We start from the raw sequence: 26,501 nt of genomic DNA on the forward strand, positions 1-26,501 counted from the left end.
TTGCATGAGATTCATGGCAGCTGGAGGTTGCTGTTTTTCATGATGATGTTATAATTGCTCTCCCCTTAGGCACTGACTTTGCCTACACAGCAAGATCACAAATATTCCACAAATGCAATGTCCATGTCAGATGCTGATGATCCTGCAAGTAATGTCAAAAATAGAACAGCATTTCAGTAACGTCACTCCTGAGACCTCACATTAATCAAAATGAAACAAGATGTTATGCCCTGAAAAGGTGCTTCATGGAATCTTTGCACAAAATCAATGTCATGCCTCCATAAGGAACTCTGAGGGACGTAGCCTTCTCCAAATGAATACTGCAAATCAAAAGTGCTAATGCTGCACCGAGGAATGAAATTTTCCATCATGAGAGCATCCTCTCCCACCAGAGAAACAGGCATCATTGAACATCGTAGACTAGACCTTTGCTCACTTATGGCTTAGTGTGCAAATGTAGTAGCTGAGAACATTGTATTCCAGTAGTAAGCATGAAATATGGTTCAGAAATGGCAAACTCATGTGAACCTTTAAGTTGGTGACTGAACAGATGTGCTTATCTAACATGAAGAGGAGTCAATTAGTGCAAACATTGCAATGATCACCCATGGCTTGAGGCTATGGTTTTAAAAAGAATGACTTACCAATGAATCACAAATTGGTGCCCTTGAGTGGCCTTTCTGAATCAATGGATGCATGATCAATACATTGATACACCTGGGAAAGCATAGAAACTAGGAGCGGGAGTGGGTCATTCATCTTTTCAAGCTTTACCCCACCATCCAATATGGTTGTGGCTGATCATCAATATCAGTCCCCTGTTCCAGCTTTCACCCCTATCCTTTGATCCACTGCAACAACTTATCTTCTTCAGGAGGCTAAAGAAATTCAACGTATCCATAAGGACTCTTACCAACTTTTACAAATGCACTATTGAAAGCATTCTATCTGGATGTAGCATGGCTTGGTACAGCAACTGTTCAGCCCAGGACTGTAAGAACATACAGACTGCTGTGAACACAGTCCAAACGACCATGCAAGCCAAAATTCCATCCATTGAATCCATCTACACTCCTCAGAAAGGCAGCCAACATCATCAAACACCCCACCCACTCTGGTTATAATCTCTTCCAACCTCTTCCATCGGGAAGGAGATACAAAAGCTTAAACACACATACCATCAGGTTCAGAACAGCTTCTTCCCCGCTGTTTTTAGGCTGCTAAGTGGATCTCTCAAAATTTCAAATCTAATGTTGATCTTGCTTTTTTTGTGCACCTTCTTTGCAATCATAACTTCGTATCCTCACTTTGTTCAATCACCCGATGATTTTTTTTAATGGTATGATCTGTCTGTACTACACGCCAAACAAAACTTTTCACTGTACCAAGGTATGTGTGACAATAAAATATCAAGCCAAATCAAAGATCTTTAAACGCAAAGAACTATGTCTAATTTCATCTTGAAAACACTAAATGTTTTGGCTTCAATCACTTTCTGTGGCAGAGAATTCCACAAACCCATCAGTCTCTGGGTGAAAACTTTTCTCCTCATCTCAGGCCTAAATCACCCACCCTGTTTCCTTAGACTGTAAGCCCTAACGCTGAACTCTCTGGTCATTGGGAACTTCCTTCCTGAATTTGTCCTGAATAGTCATTTTATAGATTTCTGTGAGATCCTCCTCATTCTTCTAAACTTCAGTGAATATAGTCCTAACTGATCAAATCTCTCTTCTTACAAATATGAGAACCAAAAGGACCTCAAATTCAAAAAGTTATACTCCACTCCCAAAGAGAAAAATAGTAACTTACTTTGCCCAACCTGCTTGTAATTTCCACCATTTTGTTCCCTTATTGCACAGATGACTTTGGATTGAGAATGGGATGGTTTCGGTTTTGCGCCCTCATTAGTGACTTGCAGGATCCACCTGACATGCAGCAGTTAGCCATTCCCTCCAGGGCCCATCCATTATGCTCTCTTCTGTTTCGTTGTCACTGTGTCCCTAATGAAATTTCATCCATTTCCTTTCTACTTCCATGCATCCCCATTACACAGCCATTAATGTCCTCAGTTTACTCTGTGAGGTTGTAGCTTTTCAAATTGTCATCCCCTTGTGGGTCAATCACTTTTCTCATGTTGAGGCCAGAGTGATTATCACTTGTGAACTCTGCACCCCTTCCCATAGTATCCCTAGAGAATGGAGGCAGGCCATTTGACCCGTCAAATCCGCACTGACCCTCTAAAGAGCACCCTACCCAGGTCCACACTTCTACCCCAACCCTGTAACCCTACATTTCCCATGGCTAACTCACCTGGTCTGCACATCCCTGGATACTATGGGCAATTTATCCACCAAACCTGCACTTCCCAGGACTGTGGGAGGAAACTGGAGCACCCGGAGGAAACCTCCACAGATACAGGGAGAATGTGCAAACTCCATACAGGCAGTATCCACTTGTTGTTTGCATAATCCCCAAACCGGTTGCAGTTGACCTTTAGGACTGACTCTGGTCCAATCCTAGAGTGTGTAGGCACAGAGTTCTGGACCCCGACTGGACTGCATGCCTGACTGGGTGTGGCCAAGCCGCTGGACTATAATCTAATGAATCCTTTCACCGAATTTGGCAACGTCCCCTGACTGAGCACGGTACCCCCTCAGCCTGACAAAGGATTGATCCACTTTGATTTTCAAGCATGGTCACTTGGCTGAAGCACATGCTAATTGTTTGCTGTGTAAGTTGTTGGCACATGCTGTAGGTTTGACATTGACAGCACCAAATCAGTAGTATGTCCACCCATCAATATTTCAGTGCTCCATACTGTGACAAGTTGCCTGTCAACACTTCTGCGCCAAAATGCAATGCAGAAGCTGACACCCTCAAAATGGTGCAAAGTGAGTAATTGCAAACAAAGTAAGCAAAGAGCCATACAATGCATCTTGTGTAGATGCAGGAGATAGGTGTGTGTTCCTGTTGCAAAGCATCCTGAGAGAAACGTGCAAGCCATTAGCATTCCTGAGCTCCAACATGAAGCTCTGAAGAGCTGAAATGGGTATCAGTTGGTTTGATTTTAAGGCGTTCAAGATCACTGACACATAATGTGAGTAGCTGATGATTTGAAGCAATTTTCTGATAGTTTATTGAATTTGTTAAGATGCAGCAGTTGAAACATGATACATTAGTTAATTAGGCTAAGAAATTAAAGGTGACATGTGAGAATTCTTCACTGATCCTAAAGCTTCTCTGTGAAGTGGAGGAGTCGAGGCGACTTTGTCCTGTGTTCCAGATGTCTTGTTGTCTTAAGTGGTGGTCATTAGTAGTAACTATCTTTGTTCTTCACTCGAGCTGATGTGGGAACACTCCTGGTCGTCCGTCACAAAGAGGATGACACATTCCCCTGCTGTTGCTCAGACCCCTCTCTCCCCGTCTGTCCCTTTTTATTTACATCATTTTGCGGGTGCCGATCTATGCTATGTCAATAACCTGTAAAAACCCTGTCGATCAATGACCATGGGCAGATACTCATTACTCCAGGATGATCATCGTCCCCTTGCCCATCTTCCATTTGAAGGTTAGCCTTTATTTCTTCTAAGAACAAAACCTTCTTATTGTCAAAACAGCTGCACTCATTATTAGGCAGTTTGGTGCCTGTTAAATCTTCTGCCGTGGGCGACACGGTGGCTCAGGGGTCAGCACTGCAGCCTCACAGTGCCAGGGACCCTGGTTCGATTCCAGCCTCAGGTGACTGTCTGTGCGGAGTTTGCACATTCTCCCTGTGTCTGCGTAGATTTCCTCCGGGCGCTCCGGTTTCCTCCCCCAGTCCAAAGATGTGCAGGCTAGGTGAATTGGCCATGCTAAATTGCCCGTAGTGTTCAGGCGTGTGTGGGTTATAGGGTGATCGTTCTCAGTGGGGTGTTCCAAGGGTTGGTGTGGACTTGTTGGGCCGAAAGGCCTGTTTCCACACTGTAGGGAATCTAACCTAATCTTGGTAGAAGGATAGCTACTACTACTGCACAGTAAGGGAGGTCCAATACTACACAGGAAATGACAAATAGCGAATGCTAAGTTAACACATTATTAGGGAGGATTCCGATTTCCATCAATGTTGATGTGGTGAGGCTGGTGGTTTGCCTAAGCTGAATCACATGGATGAAAGATGGAAGATGCTGGTATCCATGGAACATCCAGGTAAACTGTGGTGAATGTGGACTTGTTCAAAGACGAGGAAGCAAGCAGTGATCTGCTGCCACCAGACATCCATTTTTTCTTTTCTGTCAGGAATTGCCACAGTCTCAGGAAGGAAAGGAGAATTGGGAGTCACTTAGAAAAGAGTTTAACAAATATTTGAGATATAAATGAATGGAAATACGGCCACTGCCGCTTATTCATAAGATTCACCGCAAAGGGGAAGATTGGAATGTTTTCTCTTTAGTGCAGAGAATCTGACTGTTGCATTTTTGCTGTGTTTTCTAACTTTCTCACCATTGCCCAGGCCACTCAAGGGCGTGAAAAATTCCATCCAGAATCTCTTCTACTGTGGCCATTCAGTGGGATAGTAATGGCCCTGTCGTATGATCGCTAAACTCTTAATCCAGCAGCCTATGGGGACTTGGGCTGAAATCCTTCAATAAAATGCTGCAATTAAGGGTCTAATCATGACAAGGAAGCCATTGTGGATTGTCAGGACGAGCCCATCTAGTTCATTACTTGGACAAGGAAATCCCTCATCTTTTCCTGGCGTGGCTCATATGTAACTCCAGACCCACAGCAATGCTGTTACCTTTTAACCTCCTTCTGGGCAATAAATACTGATAACACTGACATCCTTTGAATGTGTTAAAGAAACAAATTCAGTGAAGACTGTTCCGAAAGGTAATGAAGTGTGAGGCTGGATGAACACAGCAGGCCAAGCAGCATCCCAGGAGCACAAAAGCTGACGTTTCAGGCCTAGACCCTTCATCAGAACCCTCACCCCATCCCCCTCTCTGATGAAGGGTCTAGGCCTGAAACGTCAGCTTTTGTGCTCCTGAGATGCTGCTTGGCCTGCTGTGTTCATCCAGCCTCACATTTTATTATCTTGGATTCTCCAGCATCTGCAGTTCCCATTATCTCCGACAGGTAATGGGATATTTTCGAAGTGCAGTCTCTGCTGGCACTTAGCTCAGAATGCGAACCAAATATACGTGCCACAGCATCTCAAAGGCAGCGGTGAGGTAAGCAAACAGTTAATTTATTTCTGGTGCTGATAATTGAGGAAGAAAGAAACCGCTGCAGGTTTTTTTGTTTTATCCACCTGAGCAGACAGATGGGGCCTCAGGTAAAAAAAAACTCATTGGAGAATTGGAGGCTTATTAACATATATGTGGGATATAATAAAGAAAATGTGGGATTGCATTCAGTTTTGTATCAAATAAAAACTACAAAACATTAAGGACAAAAATTCTTCTCTTACATGACCGGTCTTGCAGATACCTCAGAGAGAAGGGCTAGAACAATGACAATATCACTTATATAGTCAATTTGTTTTTCTGTCAGGTTACCGCATAAACTGATCATTGATTTAGACTTTTTATGCACTACTCAGGCTTAAACAGCACGGATACAGATTAAGCCCAATGAGTACTCCAGCAAATACTGAGGTAATAGCATTGTAGCTGGTCTGGCATAATGCTGTATGGCAGCTTGAGCCATTAGCACAGCACATCGGATTGATACAGCACTGATTGTGGTCTCAATTCAAGGTCATCACAGACGCAAAGATGTTTTTGATTTTGATTTGCTACTACGGTGCCTTCTATTTTTCAAAAAAACCAAAGCACTATGACAAATCTTTTTTAGTATCCCATCGATGAAAGGACCCAGATGGTGCTGCAAGCTAATGGGATCTAAATTGGACAGCGCCCCAAAAATAGGGCAGGGATCTCTCATGCATGATTGTGTCATGCTCATTCAACATGATGCAGACAAGAGACCAAACTGGTTCTTATTTCTGTTGTCTGCTTATTTCAATTAACGAGTACTACCTAAAACCCGGCTGAACCTCTTGAAGAGGAGGAACAATGCAGCTGGTGTAAAAGCTGTAAATGAAACAGGGAAAGCAGTTTCCAAAGTTTGCATGACAATGAAATGTGAGGCTGGATGAACACAGCAGGTCCAGCAGCATCTCAGGAGCACAAAAGCTGACGTTTCGGGCCTAGACCCTTCATCAGAGAGAGGTTTGCATGTTCTGCAGATCCCGGCGGTGGAGATGGAAAGGAGGAGAGAAGAGCTATATCTACAGGGGGCGAAAACGCCCTTCAGAAAAAATACTCCAGACAAAAAACCCACCAGGACGATCATAATCAGGAGTCAAGCCCCCAGGGCCTCAATGCACAAGTTCAAATTGTGGATTGTCAGTGATAAAGAAGGCAATGTCTGGCACAGTCGGTGAATGTGAAATTGAAGTTGTATTTACTGCAATCACAGTTTTTATTTACGGTCGGACCTTAACAAAACTATTTACATGTTCTCCTGCTTTCCTGCTATCACCATCTGCTTTCTCCATAAGTCCCAGGGGACAGGCACAACATGCATGCTAATGGCCTCATCAGTGTAGCATCCTGTATGTGCACACAGTGTGCCATTTTGGTACACTCCCCATTGCTATAGAATGAGCACTACTCCAAACTTCGCACGCTCTGTCTACATTTTGACTTTCTTAATTTAACATTTGAAGGAGAGTATAAAATAAAACTGTTATTTGTCAGCTAATGCAATTTAAATTTACTATGATGCTGAAAACAGTTCATGGCTGATTTTTTTTGATAAAGAGTGATTGACCGTTCACATACAACACGTAGCATCATTTAGGCTACAAAAATGGTAGATCTTATATAGCAAATTAAATTACAATCTCCAGACATAAAGACAATCATTGAGCAGCAACATGTAGCATATTGAAGGACTGAAATGTTAATTGCCAGACAGACCTCTGGTGTGAGATATAGGTCAAGAGGGAGTGAAAATAGGCTCACTCTGCTAAATATCTAGAGATAAGAAAGCAATGATTCTTAAGAATAGTTTCAGTCAAGTGTGTGTGTGTGTGCGTGTGTGTGCGTGTGTCTTCAGTGAACATGATCTCTTAAACTCATGAGTTTGCATTAAAGTAAAAATACAAGAATTACCCACAGCCCAACACCCTTTGAGTGTTTTAAAACCCAAATCTGTCTTCACAAAAAATTATTCTTTCCAATGATCTTTCATCGTACTTTCAGTCTTCATCTTAGGATGTCTTCATATTTTTGAAATGAGAATGGGTATTTGGAGTGTTACCTTCTCCTGAGGAACTCATTATAACAAGCAAACTTACAAGGGTTTAGAGTTGAATAGAATAAATATCGACATTGATATAACTATAGGTTTATAAAATTCATGAACTCATTTTATTGAAGTAGCTTTCGAGATGACAAGGATATGAATAGCACACTGCCAGCTGACAAACAGGCAGATAGCATCCTGCAAGACCCATGATTGCAAAATCTAACTGCCAAACTGAATTCTTTCAATTCATTTTATCAATGCCATACAGAAATCGAATCCTTCTCATTCAATTTTTGTCACATCAAACAGGACTTCCAAGACTAAAATTTTTAAACCATAATACGAAAGGCTCCTTTCATCAAGCTTCCTGTTCTACTTTAAAAACTAGAAGCCCAAATTTTGCATATGCAGATATGTGGATGGAACCCACAAAGCCAGATCATCTATATGGTCCATAGACTTGTCCGTCAGTCTTTCCTTTATCCCCTGCATAAAAAAGCCACTGGTCTCTTACACATTGTTCTCTTTCTGCAAATTTTGCGCAAAAACATTATATTTCCCCTCCAGCTGTCTGCTTGAACTCAAACAAAAGGCTAAAACATTACATGTTCCTTGAATGAAGCTCACAATATCTTACCCACTCTTCACATCTGGAGAGCTGCTCAGTTGCCCATGGAAAAGTTATAAATTCTTGGTCAATGTCTAGCTGTACAGTAAAGAATTAAGGAAAGGTAAGGCTTTTAATACCCATGTGTACTCCTGACAGACATCAGTGATGCAATTGACACCAAAACTGGAGGAGTAGTGAACAGTGAAGAAGGTTATCTCGGTAGTACAACAGGACTTTGATCAGATGGGCTGAGGATTAGATGGAGTTTAATTTAGATAAACGTGAGATGTTGCATTTTGGTAAAGCAAATCAGGGCAGGACTTTTATACTTCATACTAGGGTCTTGGGGAGTGCATGTTCATAGTTCATTGCAAGTGGAGACAAGGTAATGAAGAAGGTGTTTGGTATGTTTGCCTTTATTGGTCAGTGAATTGAGTGTAGGAGTTGGGATGTCATGTTGTGGTTCTACAGAACATTGGTTAGGCCATTTTTGCAATATTGCATTGAATTCTGCTCTCCCTGCTGTAAGAAAGATGCTATTACATTTGAAAGTGTTCAGAAAAGATGTACAAGGGTGTTACCAGGATTGGAGGGTTTTAACTACAGGGTGAGACGGAATGGGCTGGAGCTATTTTCCCATCAGAGACTGGGGAGTGCCCTTATAGAGGTTTATACAATCATGGGGTGCATTGATAGGGTAAATAGCCAAGGTCCCTTTTCCCAGGATATGGACTCCAAAGCTAGAGAGTATAGATTTAATTTGAAAGGGGAAAGATTTAAAGGGACCAGAGAGGCTGTTTAGTGTATGGAATGAGCTACCAGAGGAAGTGTTGGAGGCTGGTACAATTACAACATTTAAAAGTCAAGTAGGTACATGAATAAGAAAGGTTTAGAGGGATATAGGCCAAATGCTGGCAAATGGGACTACATTAATTTAGGATATGTGGTTGGTGTTGATGAGTTGGATTGAAGGAGCTGTACAGCTCTATGACTCTAATAGTTCAAATTTTGTGTGGTGGTCAGGAACCCGCTATTCCTTGTATAATCATCGGTTATACCAAAGTGTGATATCACTTCTCATGGACAGAGCCACTATGAACTATTTCAAAATGCCGTTTATGACTGTTACAGACACCTAAATATTCCATATTTAACAACTATTATGCAGAGTGTATCGTCACACTGTTTCAAGGTTTCTCACTCTCCCACTCACAGTGATAAACCTAGTTGAATCAGGAGATGTTTCAAGATTCCCTTAATGAGGTCCATTCTGTCAGCATTTTCATAATTGTGGTTTTTTGTGTCATTAGCATGCTTCCTGACTTCTTCTAATTACTGGCTTGGAATATTTTTATTTCCTTCATCTGTCATTTCTAAACAAGGCCTTTATTGCACAGGTAAAGTGGCTTTTACTATTTACTTCCCAATCCTTGTGTCTCCACAAAGATTGAGCTGGCAAATTCAAGCAGGACCAGTATAATTTAATTCTGTCATATCTTATGCACAATATCATAACACAAGTAGAGGCTCAATATGCAAATGGAAATGAATCAGTTCTATCATCATTTCAGGCATTTAAATTACACCCACACTGTTATTTCTGCATCTTCTCCCCTTTTTTCAATGTCTCCTGAATAAGAGTCATACCAGGCTTGAAATGTTAACTGTGTTTCTCTCTGCACAGATTCTTCTAAACCTGCTGAGTGTCTCCCCCACAAATCTTACAGGGAGTAGCCCTCTGTCTGACAGCCTTGTTGATACACTGAGATGAAAATGAGGTGGAAGATAATGTCTCTTTCCATACCTCCCATCAATCATTTGACCTTAGAATTTTTCTGTTTGCCACCAAAATTGTCTTTACGGTCATTTCCTAATTCTGTGGTTTGACTATTTTTAACTTCTACCACAATAGGATTGATACATATGTTAATTAAATGCTGCCTAAATTGTTTGTGGATTGGTTTTCTATACAATGAGCACCTGAAGGATGAAAATTGCTATTTTCACACAAACATTTCATAGCCACCAATTAATAAATCAATAAGAATTGAAATCTTTGAAGACTTAATGATGCTATGAATTGATAAACTTAGAACATCGATCTTCAATACATTTGTGTCTAAATATATTACATTTTCAACTATTTTTATGCTCTGAGTCTCATTCCAGGACAGAAATCAAAGCTGACACTGCAGCACAGTACTGAGGGAGTGCTGCACTGTTGGAGATGCAGTCTGTTTCTGAAATGTAAGGCATGGCCAGTCTCTTCAAACTCAGCTGGATATAAATGTTTTTTTTTAAAGAAAGAACAGTGGAGTTTGGTCCTTTCTTCTCAGTCCAATATTTATCCCTCAACCAACATTGCTAACAACTGATTGTTCGATCGTCATCATTTTGCTATAGGAAGGATATTATTAAGTTGGATAGGGTTCAGAAAAGAATCACCACAATGTTGCCGGAAATGGAGGACTTGAGTTATAAGAAGAGGCTGGACCTTTTTTACACTGGAACATAGGAGCTTGAGGGGTGACCTAATAAAAGTTTATAAAATCGTGAGGGGCATAGATAAAGTGAATAGCAAAGGTTATTTTCCCAGGGTAGGGGCATTTAAAACTCGGGGGCACATGTTTAATGTGAGAGGAGAAAGATTTAAAAGGGACCTGACAGGTCAACGTTTTCACACAGAGGGTGGTCCATGTGTGGAATTAACTGTCAGAGGAAGTGGCAGATACAGGTACAGTTACAACATTTCAAAGACATTTGGACAGGTACATGGATAGGAAAGTTTAGATGGACATGGGCCAAATGCAGAAAAATGAGACTGGTTTATTTTGGGAAACTTGGTCAGCATGATTGATTTGGACCATACTGTATGAATCTATGACTCTATGACTCCTTGTTGTTTATGGAAGATGCTGTGCTCACCAGGGCTGCATCACAGCACAGTGAATATATCTACAAAAGTACCTTGTTAGCAGTAAAATGCCTTGGGATGTAACTGAAGTTGTGAAATATGCCATATAAATGCAAGATTTTTTATAGGCAGGGCAAAGATGTATGCTGTTGTCGCTATAACTACTATTCAAAGTTTCAGATATGATTTCTAACTACCCAAATGAATGCAAAGTTCTTTGTTAATTACCTCAAGCAACAATGAGGCTCATGAGAAAAAAGATATTGTTTCTTTTCAATTCTGCCTCTCTGGAGCTCTGTAACTATGTTCCTGGATGGTTGCACAAATGATGATACAACCTATTCAGGTTTATGGCACAGCTCAACTCAGTTGTCTCAGAACCAAAACAACCAGATAAACTCCATTCTGGATCATTTTCATTCAGTGGCCAGATTCAAGTTAAACAGAATTCTAAGTTTTTAAGTGGTTTGCTTTCAGGCAGATCAAAAGTCATTCATAACTTATTTTAATATTCCATCTCTTCCTGATAATACCTTCACTGGGCAAAAGTCATCGTCTACATCAACCGTGGCCTGCAGCTCTGTCAGGAGCAAATGCAGTCTATTTTGTTGATTGGCAGCCTTTCAACATCAAGGAGATTAATGTCTATTTGTCTGGCAAAATGAAGGAGCTGGTTAGTAACTTCAAGAAGCAAAGTTGGAGACACCCCCCTACATGTGTCAGTGGTGCTGAAGTGGAAATGGTTGAGAACATCCCAGGAGTAAATATCACCAACAATCTGCCCTGCTCCATCCACATCGATGCTATGGTCAAGAAAGCACACTGACACCTCCACTTCCTCAGGAGGCTGAGGAAATTCAGCATGTCCACAATGACTCTTAATGATTTTTATAGATTTACCATAGAAAGCATCCTATCCAGATGTTTCACAGCTTGATATGGCAACTGCTCTGGCCAAGAAATTACAGAGAGTTGTGAACACAGCCCAGTCCATCATATAAACCAGCCTCCTTTCCCTGTCTCTGTCTAAACTTCCTGCTGCCTCAGGAAAGCAGCCAACATGATCAAAGACCCCTCCCACCCCGATTATACTCTCTTCCACCTTCTTCCATCGGGAAGAAGATATAAAAGCTTGAAAACATACCAACAGATTCAAGAACAACTTCCCTGCTCTTATCAGATTGATGTATAGAATCATCATATATTAGAGCTGATCTTTCTCTGCACCTTCTCTGTAGCTGTAACATATATTCTGCATTCTGTTCTATTTCCCTGATGTGCTAATGTAAGGTATGATTTGTCTGGATAGCCGCAAACAATACTTTTCACTGCATCTAGGTATATGTGACAATAATAAATCAAATCAAACGTGTGCAGGGATGGGGATGTATAATCAGTCAGTGATGATTGGTTAAAATGCAGGTAACACACCCACCTCATGCACAACCAGCACCAGCCCAACAGGTGAATGTACACAGGGTATGGAGCCCATCTGTTCCAGCACAGTTACCAATTCCGTCAGGTGATTTTGAGCCTAACTCTGATGCAGCGCCTGACAATTGATGTTTCAGCTTCCATCATAACATATGCAGAAACCGCACAACGTCTGGATCATGTACTGCGAGCTCAGTCTGCTGCTACCTTGGGGGTGTGTTATAGTGTTTGCTGGATAAGTTGCAGCAATCTATCCTCCAAATAAATGTCACACAATTCAACCCCTAGAATTGCCCTCCTGTCGTCATTGTAACACCACATGGACCGCAGTGATTCAAAACAGGGGTTTAACCATCATCTTCTTCAGGGCAATTAGAATCATAGAGTCCCAACAATGGCATCCTAATAGCTTCTTCCCAGATACCCCACTCAGACCCAGCCCCTACCATATCCATATTTCCCATAGTTAATCCACCTAGCCTACGTTTCCCTGAACGCTACAGGAAATTTTTATTTAAAGCATTGCCAATCCATCTAACCTGCACATCTCTGGACTGTGGGAGGAACCAGAGCACCTGGAGGAAGCGCACATAGACAGAGGGAGAACATGCAGACTCCACACAGTCACCCAAAGCTAGATTCAAACCCAGCCCCCTGGTGCTGTGAGACTGCCATGCTAACCCCTAAGCCAATGTGCCACCCAATTAGGAATGGGCAAGGCAATTTAGGGATGGACAACAAATGGTGGTCTTGCCATCAAGGTGAAAAGATTGAGAACTAACTAATAAAAACAAACTGAAGAACACTGAGAAAATCTATAACTGAAAATCCTTCTCCAACTATCTGTGGGTGTGTTCCAAACATTATGAGTTTGCATTGACTACAACACATAAAGGTCACAAAGTACAAACCTAAAATTGGAACACTATTATATCCCCTCATGAGATTGGTCTTAAATTACAAATTATGCTACCAGCATCATCACAGGCAAAGTTTATAATTTGTTTGGTCTCAGTGGAATTATAAATACAGTTGAAGAAACACAATTGCCATTTTTCCACAAATAGTGAGCTGAAAGGGCGTCTTTAATTAAAATAGGCTACTGATGGCATTCACACAGGAAATCTGCTGCATTATTTGCATTAATGGCGCAAGAGTGATAAGTGAAAATTTACTTCCTTATGTCTGAAATTTCTGGATTAAAAGATATATCAAGGTGTGGCTGCATGATGCAGTATGAGTTTTATTGGCAGCTTAAACTGTTTATCACAAAAATACAAGCATTTTACTTTACAATATCTGCAAAACAAACCTAAGTAATTTTATTTTAAAATATTTCTATGTGGTGTTTTAAAGATTTGCAGAGATATTTTTGATCTAGATTGGGGTAACTGTTGAGACTGAACAGTGAGTTTCTTAGTAAATGAAAAATAACCATTTAAAATATTTCAAGCATTCTGAACTAGTGTGCTTGTTCACAAAAGTTCTAATTAATCTTTGAAGATTCCTCAAGGTCAGTTAGCAAAAACATGGTAAATAGCCATAGCCCATTCTCTTCTTTAGAAAGTAACACAATTGATTGAATACAACATGAGGAGCACGACTGTTTACAGGTGTACGGATCTGAAAGGGTTAATACTGAGGAGTGCCTTAAACATTACTCACCAAGACAATGTCATGGACTTGTGGGGAAGAATAGCTACAGGATCTCAAAGGAATAAGATCTATCCTGTGGGTTTTCCTCACTGTCTCTGTAACAAGGTCTTTCAGATTAATGTAACTTGTATGTAGTTGCTATCATGCAATAATTAAGATAAGAGCCTCGCTACATTAGACTATCAAATAGTTTGCTTCCACCACATTAGACCAAGAAATCATTCATTCAGTGTCGCTAGTTCAAAATCCTGGACATCCGTCCCTAACAGCATATACACGAGGACTGCAGCTGTTCAAGAAGGCAACTGACCACCACCTTCTCAAGAACAACTAGAATGGGCAATAAATGCTGGCCCAGCCAGAGATGCTCACATCCTGTGAATGAGTGAAAATAAACTTGGAGAGACACAGATTAATCAGGAGTAGGTAACATGGATTTGTGATGGGAAGGCCAAGTTTGACAAATTTAATTAAATTTTTTCTGGTGGTAGCCAGAACTGTTGAAGGAGGTTACAGACAGACTTTAGCATGGCTTTTGATAAGGTCCCTCATGGCAGATCAGTCAAGAAAGTAAGAGTTCATGGGATCAAGGCAAACTGGCTGAGAGACAAAAAGCAGATGGAAATTGCAGTAGGTTGTTTCTGTGACTTGAAGTCGGTTATCAGTTCAGCATAGGTTGGTGCTTGGGACATTGCTGTTTGTAATGTTCATTAATGATTTGATCTTAAATGTCGGGGCTATGATCAAGAAGATCACAGATGACAGAACCATCAATAGGATGATAACTAGTGAGGACGATAGCTATAAACTACAGGAGGTTTTCAACAGATTGGTCAGCTGGGCAGAGCAACGGAAATGGAATTCAACTTGGCAAATTGTGAGTTAATGCACTTGAGGTGAGCTAAGAAAACATGGTTTACACATAGGAATGGTAGGACCCTAGAAAATACCTAAGATCAGAGGGACCTAGGTATGTATGTATCTGCGTAGATCCCTGAATGGAGTAAAAAAAGTGGTTAGGAACTCATATGGGATAATTGCCTTTCTTAGCCAAGGTACAGAATATAAGAGCAAGGTGTTAAGCTGGATAGATGATTTGGATGAGAATGTGGAAGGCATGGCTAATACGTTTACAGATGACACTAAAGTTGGTGGTGTAGTGGACAATGAAGAATGTTACCTAAGATCACAAAAAAGATCTTGATTGATTGAGTCAATTGACTGAGGAGTAGCAGATGAAGCTTAATTTGGATAAATGTGGTCCATTTCAATTTGGTAAAACAAACAAGGACAGGATTTGCCCAATTAGTGGGTAGGGCCCTGGATAGCGTTGTAGAACAGAGAGACCTAAAGGTTCAGGTACATAATTCTTTGAAATTTTCTTCATTGACGGGATGGTCAAAGAAGGCATTTGGCATGCTTGTCTTAATTGCTCAGATCTTCGAGTATAGGAGTTGGCACATCATGTTGAGGTTGTATGGAATATTGGTGAGGCCTCTTCTGGAGTACTGTGCACAGTTCTAGGAGAGGGTTCAGAAAAGATTTACAAGGATTTTGGAGGATTTGAGTTATAAGGAGAGGCTGAATACACTGGGATTTTTTTAACTGGAGAGTAGGAGGTTAAGGAGGGGTGAATTGTGGAGGTTTCTAAAATCATGAGGGGCATAGAAAAGATGAATATCAAGGAACTTTTCCCTCGAGTGGGGAAGTTCAAAACTAGGGGGCATATTTTTAAGGAGAGAGGAGAAAGATTTAAAAAGGACCTGAGGAGCAACTTTTTTTCCCGCAGAGAATGGTTCACATTTGGAATGAATTGCCAGAGGGAGTGTTGACGCAGGTAGAGTTACAACATTTAAAAGATATTTGGATTAGTACATGAGCAGGATAGGTTTAGAGAGATATGGGCCAAATGCAGGAAAGTGGGGCTAGTTTATTTTGGGAACATGGTCAACATGGACTATTTGGACTGAAGGATCTGTTTCCATGCTGTATGATGGTATGACTTTGTTACAACTGAAGTTCCATGTGCAGTTCTAGTCACTACACATAGCAAGGTATGACTGCACTAGAGTGGGTGCATGGGAGATTTATCAAGATGTTGCTTGGGATGGAGGGTCGGAGTTATGACAAAGGATAAGGTAGGCTGGGGTTATTTTTCTTGAAGCTGTGAAGATTGAGAGGGGCCTAACCTAGGGGCCTAGATTAAAAAGAACACAGATAGGATAGGTAGGAAGGCACATTTTCCATTAGTAGAAGGCTCAATTACCAGGGAGAGTAGACAAGAGTTGATCGGAAGCATTTTTCACCCAGAGGCTGGTGGGATCCTGGAACTCACTGCCTGGAAGGAGATAATGGGAACTGCAGATGCTGGAGAATCCGAGATAACAAAGTGTGGAGCTGGATGAACACAGCAGGCCAAACAGTATCTTAGGAGCACAAAAGCTGACATTTTGGGCCTAGACCCTTCATCAGAATCCTCTCCCCATCCCCCTTTTCTGATGAAGGGTCTAGGCCCGAAATGTCAGCTTTTGTGCTCCTAAGATGCTGCTTGGCCTGCTGTGTTCATCCAGCTCCACACTTTGTTATCTTAGCCTGGAAGGATGGTTGAGTGAGAAAAGTATTTAGATATTCACTTGTGTTGCCAAATATTCCACAGCCCTGGGCCAGGATTTGTAAAACAGGGTTGGTGTAGTCAGATACTAAATAAAAACCGAAAGAAATGTGAATGCTGTAAATCAGGACAAAAATAACAAAGTTGCCGGAAAAGCTTAGCAGGTCTGAAGGGAAGAACAGAGTTAATGTTTTAGGCCCAGGGACCGTTTGACTGGCACAGAGACAATGGGCAAATAATCTCCTATGCTGTAAACATCCAAGGGGCTATGAGTATAAATCTGTCAAAATAGCCTGTGCAATATGATGCGCAGTGGTGAGGATTCACCAAACAACAGGTACTACTCCTGCAAGCATGCAAGGCAAGCACTCAATAATTGCCACAGACACACTGAGTTTGAACCCATACTGTTATCAATTTCCCACCGAACACTGTAACCACCAAGCCAAACAGTTAACTATGCATTAGAGCACTATGGGGTATGTGCAGGTCTCTGGGTAGAACCTTGTACTCATGCAACGCTTTGAAAATTAGCTCAAAGGTTTGCATAAACTCAACTTGCGATAAATGAAAATTCTGTTTAAAATTCTGCAATGTTTTCTACAGAAAAGACTTCAAGTCAGGGTTTTACTCAGTTTCTTTTTGAACAAAGTTGGCATTTCTAGAAGCTTGCACTGAAAATGTCCACAGAAAAATGAGTTTCAGGAACACACAACATGACGTGGTTCCTGGTTTGGCATCTGCACACTTTCCATTTTAAACAAGACATACTTTGTTGTTCCTCTTAATGATAATTACCAAGAACAGTTATTTTATTGGGAACTTGAAGTGAGAAACAGTGAGAATGCAATAGTACATCTCTAAAATCTTCAAGAGAAACAGTTCAGTTTATTTTGACACAATTTAATTTCATTTAATTGTTGCTGTAATCATGTGTTTATTTGCTGTTGTTGACACTTCCCACATGGTGTGTTTTCTGATTGCTCTCCATAAAGAGCGATTTGTGACCTTTCCAATTCATTCTAGTTACATTTCGTCAGTGAGATGCTGTGATACTCTTGGAAATCAATCATATTACAGGTTCTTCACAATCCAAGCTGAGAAATGTGCATGAGCTCTAGTTCTGCTAAGCTGAAATGGAGCAGTTTTGAGGACTCATTCCCTTACGCAAGCCCAAACCTTGTTAAAAACTTGCAAACCACTGCAAAATATTAAACTTACTATTGATTTTCCAATTTGGGCCATTCTATCCTTTAAGGTCTGGTATTTTAGGATTATCTGGAATCCAGTGAGAATCACCTCAGTTGACAGGCTCTGATTCTTCTCATGGTGATTTTTATCTTATTTTTTATCTCAGAAAGACCATCACAAAATGTTGATTATATGTTAGTCAAATTATTTATTAAGAACATAGCTAGACAGTTATGTGGTTACATGGGTAAAAAAGACCTGAGTTTAAACTTCATCATAATAGTTTGAAATGCATAATTAATAAGGCTTTTTGGGTGTCATTTTGGCTCTGCCGTTTCAACAAAGAACAAATGGACATGTGGTGGTGAACCTAATGAAGACAATGCTCCACAGAGACCCTTGTCTGGCACCTGACATGAATTCCTTCTCTAAAGCTTGTCAGAAATAGTATGACAGCAGAATGAAGAAGGATTAATATGCTTCAACTCGGACTGAAGTACCTGAAATAACTCCACAAGGCCAGTATCCTGTCACCAAGTCACCCTTTACTTACATGTGGAAATTCCTTGACACTGGTCCAGTTCCCTCAGAGCCCTCAGAGTGACAGAATGTCTAACGCTAATATTTTTTATCTGTCAGCCAGAACTCCCTGATTGGACTGGATTAACAGCCTCAATCAGGGAACTCATGTTCTCTGAAGCCTATTGGGTTGACCCTGTTACAATCACTAAAGTAACCTTTGAGCAAAAAAATGTCATCTACCTTAAGTCCTACTGTTGATGCCCTTCTGAAGGTATATATGAGTTAATGTTTTCCGAACATCAAGCATCAAGCTCTAATCTAAAAATGAGCCCATGCATAACTTCTTTGGCAGACCTTCAGAAGTGCAGCGCCCTGTATATATCAATTTCCATTGACTCTTCATTGTCAGAGATCCTAAAATAAAAACTGGAAAATACTATAAATACTTAGCTGACCTGATGGCATCTGTGTTTCTTCATAGAGGAAGGTTACATTGTAAAGGTCCTACAACATGTGAGCCCAGCTGGCTGGTCAGTCATCAATGTAATCCAGGTAAACCATCTTGCTTCAGATGTGAGATTAACAGAGCTTTGCACAAACTGGTTTCTTGCTTTTGATTGACAATTGCCATCTGTATTTTCCTGCAGAAGTCCCAAACCCGAACCCCAACCATTTCCCTCCGCACAGCCTTCTCAGAAGGTGAATTTCTCATTCTGAACACTGCCTTCTCAATGCATTGTGTAGCATTCAGTTTTTCTGTGTTCGATTATCTGAGTCTGGTAAAAGACTGTGTTTGAATGATGAAACCTGGGTGTGGAACTTGAGCAAAGTGATCAGATACTGCAGAAACCTGTAGAATGAATGCAGGTGTTTTGTATTTGCAGAGATATTTTAAAAACTTTGAAATAAACCTATTGAAAACTTGGAAACTGATGTTACCTTTGCACAACATATATAAAATGGACAACATATTGCAGTCTTAATGTTTCTTTTTGAACAAATCATTGGAATATTGCCATAAATTCCCCAGGAGATTCACCCAATCTCCTGATAGAATCTCAAGAGGCTGATTTGGATCATTGTTGTGACAGGCTCAGAATCCCACCTTTCCCCTCCCACCCCTGCATTTCAGACTCTGAAAGCTCTGGCAGTAATATTCAGAGAGTAAGCTCTGATTGAAACCTGAAGAGTGGAATTCCAGCTGGCATCTACATGGAATCAGTGGAAGCTGGGGACAATTGTTGGCCAAGGGGATGTGGCTACCAAGGGGAGTTTGTGAGATGCCTGTGCAAAGAGAGAAATAAAATAACAGAAATCCCATTGAAGAGGTCAGATTCCCAAAAGCAAAGTGGCAGGGAATTAAATGTGAGTATAAAAACAAAGCACTGCACATGCTGGAAATCTTAAAAAAAACTGGAAAATACTAGGAATACTCAGATGACCTGGTGGCATTTTAGGGGAGAGGAACAATGGCTCAGACTTTCTCATCAATGTCGGAAATCCTATTTCCAACCTTGATCGGATTAATAATTACCCACTTCACTTTTGATATCTTCTGCGGAGACCTCTTATTTGAAGCTGTCCAGGACTTATGAACCCTATATTAGAAAGGATCAGTTTGAAAGAACTGGCCTCACTTTAAACCCCCAACCCCTGTCTGCTCCAATTTACCTCCCAGCCCCTACGTCTGTCCTCTAATGGATTTCCCTCAAAGCCTTGGTGCTGATGGTATTGGTTGTAGGCCTCAGAGAGCCACTTTGGGGCACCTGCTTTGATCCCATGCCTTTTGTAGCAATCAGTGAGCTGTGTCCTGTTATTTTAAATGTCCAGCAGCACAGCCCAGGCACTATGACAGCTCCCAAGAATGGAAAGAGTAGGGTCTGAGTGCTGTGTTGGTAAGTGGGGTCCGGTGCCAGGTAGGCAAAGGGGCTTAGTGTATCAGTTGGGTAAGGTCAGTAGCATGCCAGGTGGGTAGGGTGCCAGGTAGGTGAAGTGCCAGTATGCCAGGTGAGTGAATCAATACTTAGGGCAGGGGACTGTTGTGTCCATGGGAAGTGGGGTGTCAGGTCTGAAAGGTGAAGGGAGGGCATTAGATGGTGGGGGAAGAAGTTGTTTCTTGTGAGTTCCAATCTTGGCAGCAATACTGGCCCATGACACATGGAAAAAATTCAAGTCCCTGGGAATTTTCCATGGAGTTGGGTGTTCCACATTGTCCAGACCCAGGAACCCTCCAATCCATGGAATGCTCCAATCACTGTCTGGCTACCAGAATATCTAGGATGGAGGTAACATTTCAGGTTGGTGATTATTGACCAGAACTGCCGCAGATCTGAAATAGTTAACTTGATTTCTTTCTCTACAGATGCTCCTAGGCCCAATAAGATTTGGTAAAACAAGGGCCCACACAACAATATTCCAAATATGACACTTTAACAAAATAACTGTTACATTAATACCTCCAAATGATATGACAATTCTGAAAACTACCAACAAAATATCTTCTTTTGTCAGGGGTTGCATGTGAGTCAAATGAGCAGATGATTATTGTAATTAAGAGATTATTTTGTATTATTATTATTGTAATTAAGAGATAATTAACCTTATTAACAAGTAATTAATATACATGTTACTAATATATAAGTGAGCATAGCTGTAAGGCTTGTTGAACGTCAAATTCTTAAAGAGAAACTATTCATTTCTTTCTGAAACCCATTAAAAATACAAAATACTTATCATCTACCATTACTGATATTCCCATGTATTATTCTGCAATCATTAATGATTTCCCATCCCAATCAGGACTTATCTCAGGTTTTGCAAATCATACAATTACTGAATCAGTGACATTCTGTTGGATTCCCACTGCTCCAGAAGATGCAAGAACTTCAACCTGTATAAAATCAGAAAAATAGTTATTGATTTATATCTCATTACTAAATTGGGATCGTTTCCATTGACAACTAACTAAGCCATGTTTTATTAGTAGACATTCCAAAGTTTGCTTTTGCTTCCATCCATGTTAGAATTCTTTCCTATTTATTTCAAAATTTTGTAACATTGTATCAACCTTCAAAATGCCAATGGACGAAAGGAAAAAAGTCCCACCCACAGCAGCAGTTCAGCTAGACCTGGTTCTGGGGATCAGAGCAATGTTCTCTGAGGACTGCCCTAAATCTATTCTCAGCGTTCATCATAATATTGTAGCAACCAGGCCATAAGCACAAAGCAAGTGCCCCAAAGTGGCTCTCTGAGGCCAAAACCAATACCATCAGCACCTAGACTTATAGGGCTGGGAGGTAGATTGGAACAGACAAGGGTTAGGGGTTTAAAGTGAGGCCGGTTCTTTCAGGCAACCTCTGAGGCCCCGAAGGAACAGCATTGACTGATTTTTAGTGACATGAACACCCATGTCAATCAGGCACTGGCCTCGATCTCGCTAAATGAGTTATATTTGGATTTGTTTTACACAAACGATGGTTGAATTCAGGCCCCACAGTTTTGTTATGACTTAACGTTTCAACATTAAACATCAATTTAAATGACCTCAGTATAGATTTAGACCACTTGGTTTGAACTTGTTTTAATTTATTACTGTCACATGTACCTATATACAGTGAAAAGTTTTGTTTTACATGCAGTAAAGGCGGATCATACTATACAAAGCTCATTTGGGAAATGGAACACAGCTAAGAACACAATTTTATAGCTGTAGAAATGATGCGCCAAGAGCAAGATCAACATTTAAGTTTAAAATTATAAGATCCATTCACAAGTCTGATAACAGTGGGAAAGAATCTGTTCTTGTTCACAAGGTGTACTCAAGCAGTAATGTGGAAGGGGCATATGAGTTTGTCAACCAGATACACACAATATTTGTGCTGCAAATGAGCTTCATGAGGAAGTGGCTGACCCAACGAAGACTTATGTTGCAAAACCCACTGAAATACTCCCTCACAAAGCCCCATTTCAAATTTAAACCCAACGATAGATTTTTACTTAAAGTGAATCCATGGGTCTGCAAACTTCCATAACGTTGGCAAGCAGTGGAAGAAATAAAACAGAAAGCGCAGTTAATGCTGTATTTGATTCTCCTTTTTAAAAGTTAAGTTTAATTATGAGGAAAAAGAATTTTTTTTGGCTTTGGATCTTTCCTTGAGCAGAATGGTAGTTTGAGAAAAAGCCATGTAGTTGTTTCATTTGAAAAATGATTTGGTTTCAATGAGGCTCAAAACATACACTGAAATCCCTGGGGTAGGCAATGGGTTCAGAGCTCCTACGATGTCTTGAGCAACAAAGCATCCCTGTGAGGTCTCTGCATGCAAACAAAAATAGGTTGTGCTGGAGGAACTCAGAAGGGTCCACCAGCATCTGTGTCGAAATAAAGCAAAACGAACTCCTCAGATGCTGTTAGACCTGCTGAGTTTCTCCAGCAATTTCTGTTTTAGTTTCAGAATTCCAGCATCCACAGTTCTTTGTCTTTTGTTTTGTGGCCTCCGAGTTTCTCCAATTCTGATCTCTAGAGTATTCCTAATTTAGCTCTGATGAAGGGTCTAGGCCCAAAACATCAGCTTTTGTGCTCCTGAGATGCTGCTTGGCCTGCTGTGTTCACCCAGCTTCACACTTTGTTATCTTGGATTCTCCAGCATCTGCAGTCCCCATTATCTCTTAGCCACTTCACTGTTGTCAGTATGGACTCAGTTACCAAGGCTCTAGATCCCTCCCTAAATCTCTTTGCCTCTCTATGTCACTGCCTCTAAAAGATTACAGGAAACTTGTATTTTTTCCTGCTGTCCTAGCTCTTTATATGGCTCACAATCAAATTTTGTTTCATTATCACACCTGTGAATTGCCTTATCAAAGTTAATGTAAAGGAATAATCGCATGTTATGACAATGACTGAACCCGGGTACTCGAATTCCCCAGTACTGTGACTTGACCTGGGACATTTTACTTTGATAAAAAGTATTATAAAGTGCGAGCTGCTGCTTTGTCAAGCTGTATAAGCAGTTTTCCAGGTACAGCAATTATAATCACAGTCTTCCTTCACAAGAAACGCATTGGCTGCTCCTCTCATGGTGTCCCTTGCATAAATCATCAGTGCTTTCAACTTGGATGTGAAGCCTTGACAAGGCTGGGTGATTCAAGGCATAGTCAGCTCAAGCCATAATGGGTGACCTTCCCTGTAGTTATTTTTATTCACCCTCTTTCACATGACATTATGAATCCTTGTACAAGGAATCCGAGTAACGGGGTTCAGTCATTGTCATAACATGCGATTATTTCTTTACATTAACTTTGAACAGGCAGGCATGCTATATCTCATTAATAAGCTGCTAGGTTCTGTTAAGCATAGACTCTACAATCTGTAGCCTTCAAATGAACTGTCTGAAGGCATAAGCACACGGGATATCATAGCCCTGCAATCACTTTATTAGAGTTTCTTTGAATTTCTTGTGGTTTTTGCTTCCCAGGTAATAACACCTTGTGTGGTGGGGTTGAAAGCTGCCCTTGAGGCTTAGCCAAATCGTGCATTGCTTCAATTTCCATTGGCGCATGACAATACACAAAACCTTCTCAAAGATTCCCAAATGGGACCCATGTATCCAAATGTCTCAATGGCCAGCTTTGCGCAAAACAAAATCACGCTCCACTAACCTCAAACGGAAAGCATTCACCAGGTCAGTCAGCTTCTGTAAATTTGGAAACAGTTAGCCTGCACTTTGATTCTATTCAAATAATCATCCAATCCCATCTGGAATGCCTCCATCAAATTTCCAGCCTAGTGTATTCCAGACCCTAATTGTGTGAAAAAGTATTTTTCTCATCTTCAATTTGCTTCTTTGGGACAATGCTTTAAACTTGTGCCCACTGGTTCTCAATCCAACCTGAGTATGCAGAGTCAGGTAGATGGGGCATTTGTTAGATGATCAGGGTGTGGTTGAGTGAACAGGCCCAGAACTCAGAGGATTTAGCACAATGTTTTCAAAATTAGCTCAATAAAAGTCTCACAGCAACCTAAGTTGTATGAAACATCAGTTATATGCAAAATTTCACTATGCTTTACTATAACTGCTGGCCATTACCCACAATTCTAGGAAATCTATAATGGAGCTGTTCACACATTACAGTGGAGTTGTCCATCTCATTTGCTCAACATCTCTATTGCTGAAGATTTACACAATGAATAAGGTTTGAAATAATGTTCGATGATAAGTATATTTAGTTTAAATTTTGCATTACTGTGGTACATGACTAAGTTTAACTCAGACATAACTCAGATAACGGCCTAAGAGATAAATAAACAGAAAGTCACAATTTTCATCTTCAGAAAATATTTTCTGTTGTTTCTCCCAATGATTTCAGAAGCTTAAAAGCTCACTAGTGAGCTGGATTCCTAAGGCTTATGTTTAATTAATTTTGAAGCCCAGCTCTTACGGCATGAAGCTCTTATAGATTTTTATCAGTGCTTCAAACAATGCTGAAGATTTAAAATTCTAATTACCTCCACCACCCCACATGGGCAGAAGTGAATTTTTGCTGATGTTTGTTAGACTTTTTGCCTCTAAACAATATCACTCTAAAACTAATGAACAGATTTCAACTTAGGGTACAAATGGGATCTGTCTCAAAGAAGAAGTGTTTCATTTTTAATGAAGTTATGGGCCCAGAATCTGATCCTTGATTTCTTTTTAATGTTCCCTTAACTTTGGGGTGCAGGATAAATTGATTGTTTTCTTTTGCAACGTTGTGTGTAGTTTGTTTTAGAATATTGTTGATTGATTTAGAATATCATAGTTTGACTTAGCTGCTGAGGTGGAGCTTGTCACTGTTGTCAAACTGTGACCAGAGTTTTTAGAGCAGGTTGTTGGATGTGGATTGGCCTGAAGCCACCTCAATGAGATGGAAGCTCTTAATAAAATGATTCCTTTTCTCAGCTTTGTAGTTACGGAGTTTCAACCAGACACGGAGATGTCTCAGTGAAGACCTACCTCATTATAATAACAATGAGTGAGCATAGCATGACAGAGGTATATATGCTATTGAATAACCTCTTCACATGTTTCAAATTGTGTTTTTTTTGGATGTGAGTTTGTTCACTGAGCTGGAAGGTTTGTTTTCAGACGTTTCATCACCATTCTAGGTAACATCATCAGTGAGCCTCCGACGAAGCGCTGGTGTTATGTCCCGCTTTCTATTTATCTGGTTAGGTTTCCTTGGGTTGGTGATGTCATTTCCTGCGTTGGTGATGTCATTACCTGTTCTTTTTCTCAGGGGATGGTAGATTGGCTCCAAATCAATGTGTTTGTTGATGGAGTTCCGGTTGGAATGCCATGCATCTAGGAATTCTCGTGCGTGTCTCTGTTTGGCTTGTCCTAGTATGGATGTGTTGTCCTAATCAAAGTGGTGTCCTTCCTTATCTGTATGTAAGGATACGAGTGATAGTGGGTCATGTCGTTTTGTGGCTAGTTGATGTTTTTTTTGCCGAATGGCCTTTGTTATAATGTATTTTGCTTCATTTTGATGTTCCCATTTCGCCATTTCTTTTTCTGCTGTCCTAATAACTCTTTCATAATTCCAACAAAGCATTGTCATTGATGTAATGTTTCTGAATGCCTTCATTTGTATTCAGTCAGCAGGACAACAAGCAGACTATTTTGCAATTTATAAACACTGAATATTTGGCATTCAGAAGCGACATCAGTCACTGCTGCAGCACATGCATCTATCAGCGTATTTGATCTTCCCACCAGTCCTGGGTGATTGCCTCTGAGTTCTTTTTACATTCCTTAGGGTGATGTTGACACCTGGGTGTAGTTTAAAGCACATGGTATTATTGCCCATTACAGTTCGACTCTTTTTTTTTGGTGTTTCCAAATGAACATTCTCTTCTATATCTCACTTTGTTTCCTATTTTGTTCTGACAGTTTTCTCTTTCTTCCCGTGTCTCTTATATTGTTTCTCTATTAATGTCCCACTATTCCACGTACTGACACTGCACCCATCCCAGTAACCTTACAACTATTGCCTTTCCACTGATGTGACAATACCAAAAGTCCAAGAGCTGCTAGACAAGATGATGGGCTTTTGGGATATGAGGAACAGCCAGAGCCAACTGCAACGGGAGAGCCAAAAGGCGTGGTGGCTTAGTGGTTAGCACTGCTGCCCCAAAGCAGCAGGGGCCTGAGTTCAATTCCACCCTTGGGCAAATGTCTGTGTGGAGTTTGCGTCTTTTCCGCACATCTATGTGGGTTTCTGCTGGGTGCTTT

This window comes from Stegostoma tigrinum, chromosome 26 (assembly GCF_030684315.1).
Source record: "Stegostoma tigrinum isolate sSteTig4 chromosome 26, sSteTig4.hap1, whole genome shotgun sequence".
NCBI classification, from domain to species: Eukaryota; Metazoa; Chordata; class Chondrichthyes; order Orectolobiformes; family Stegostomatidae; genus Stegostoma; species Stegostoma tigrinum.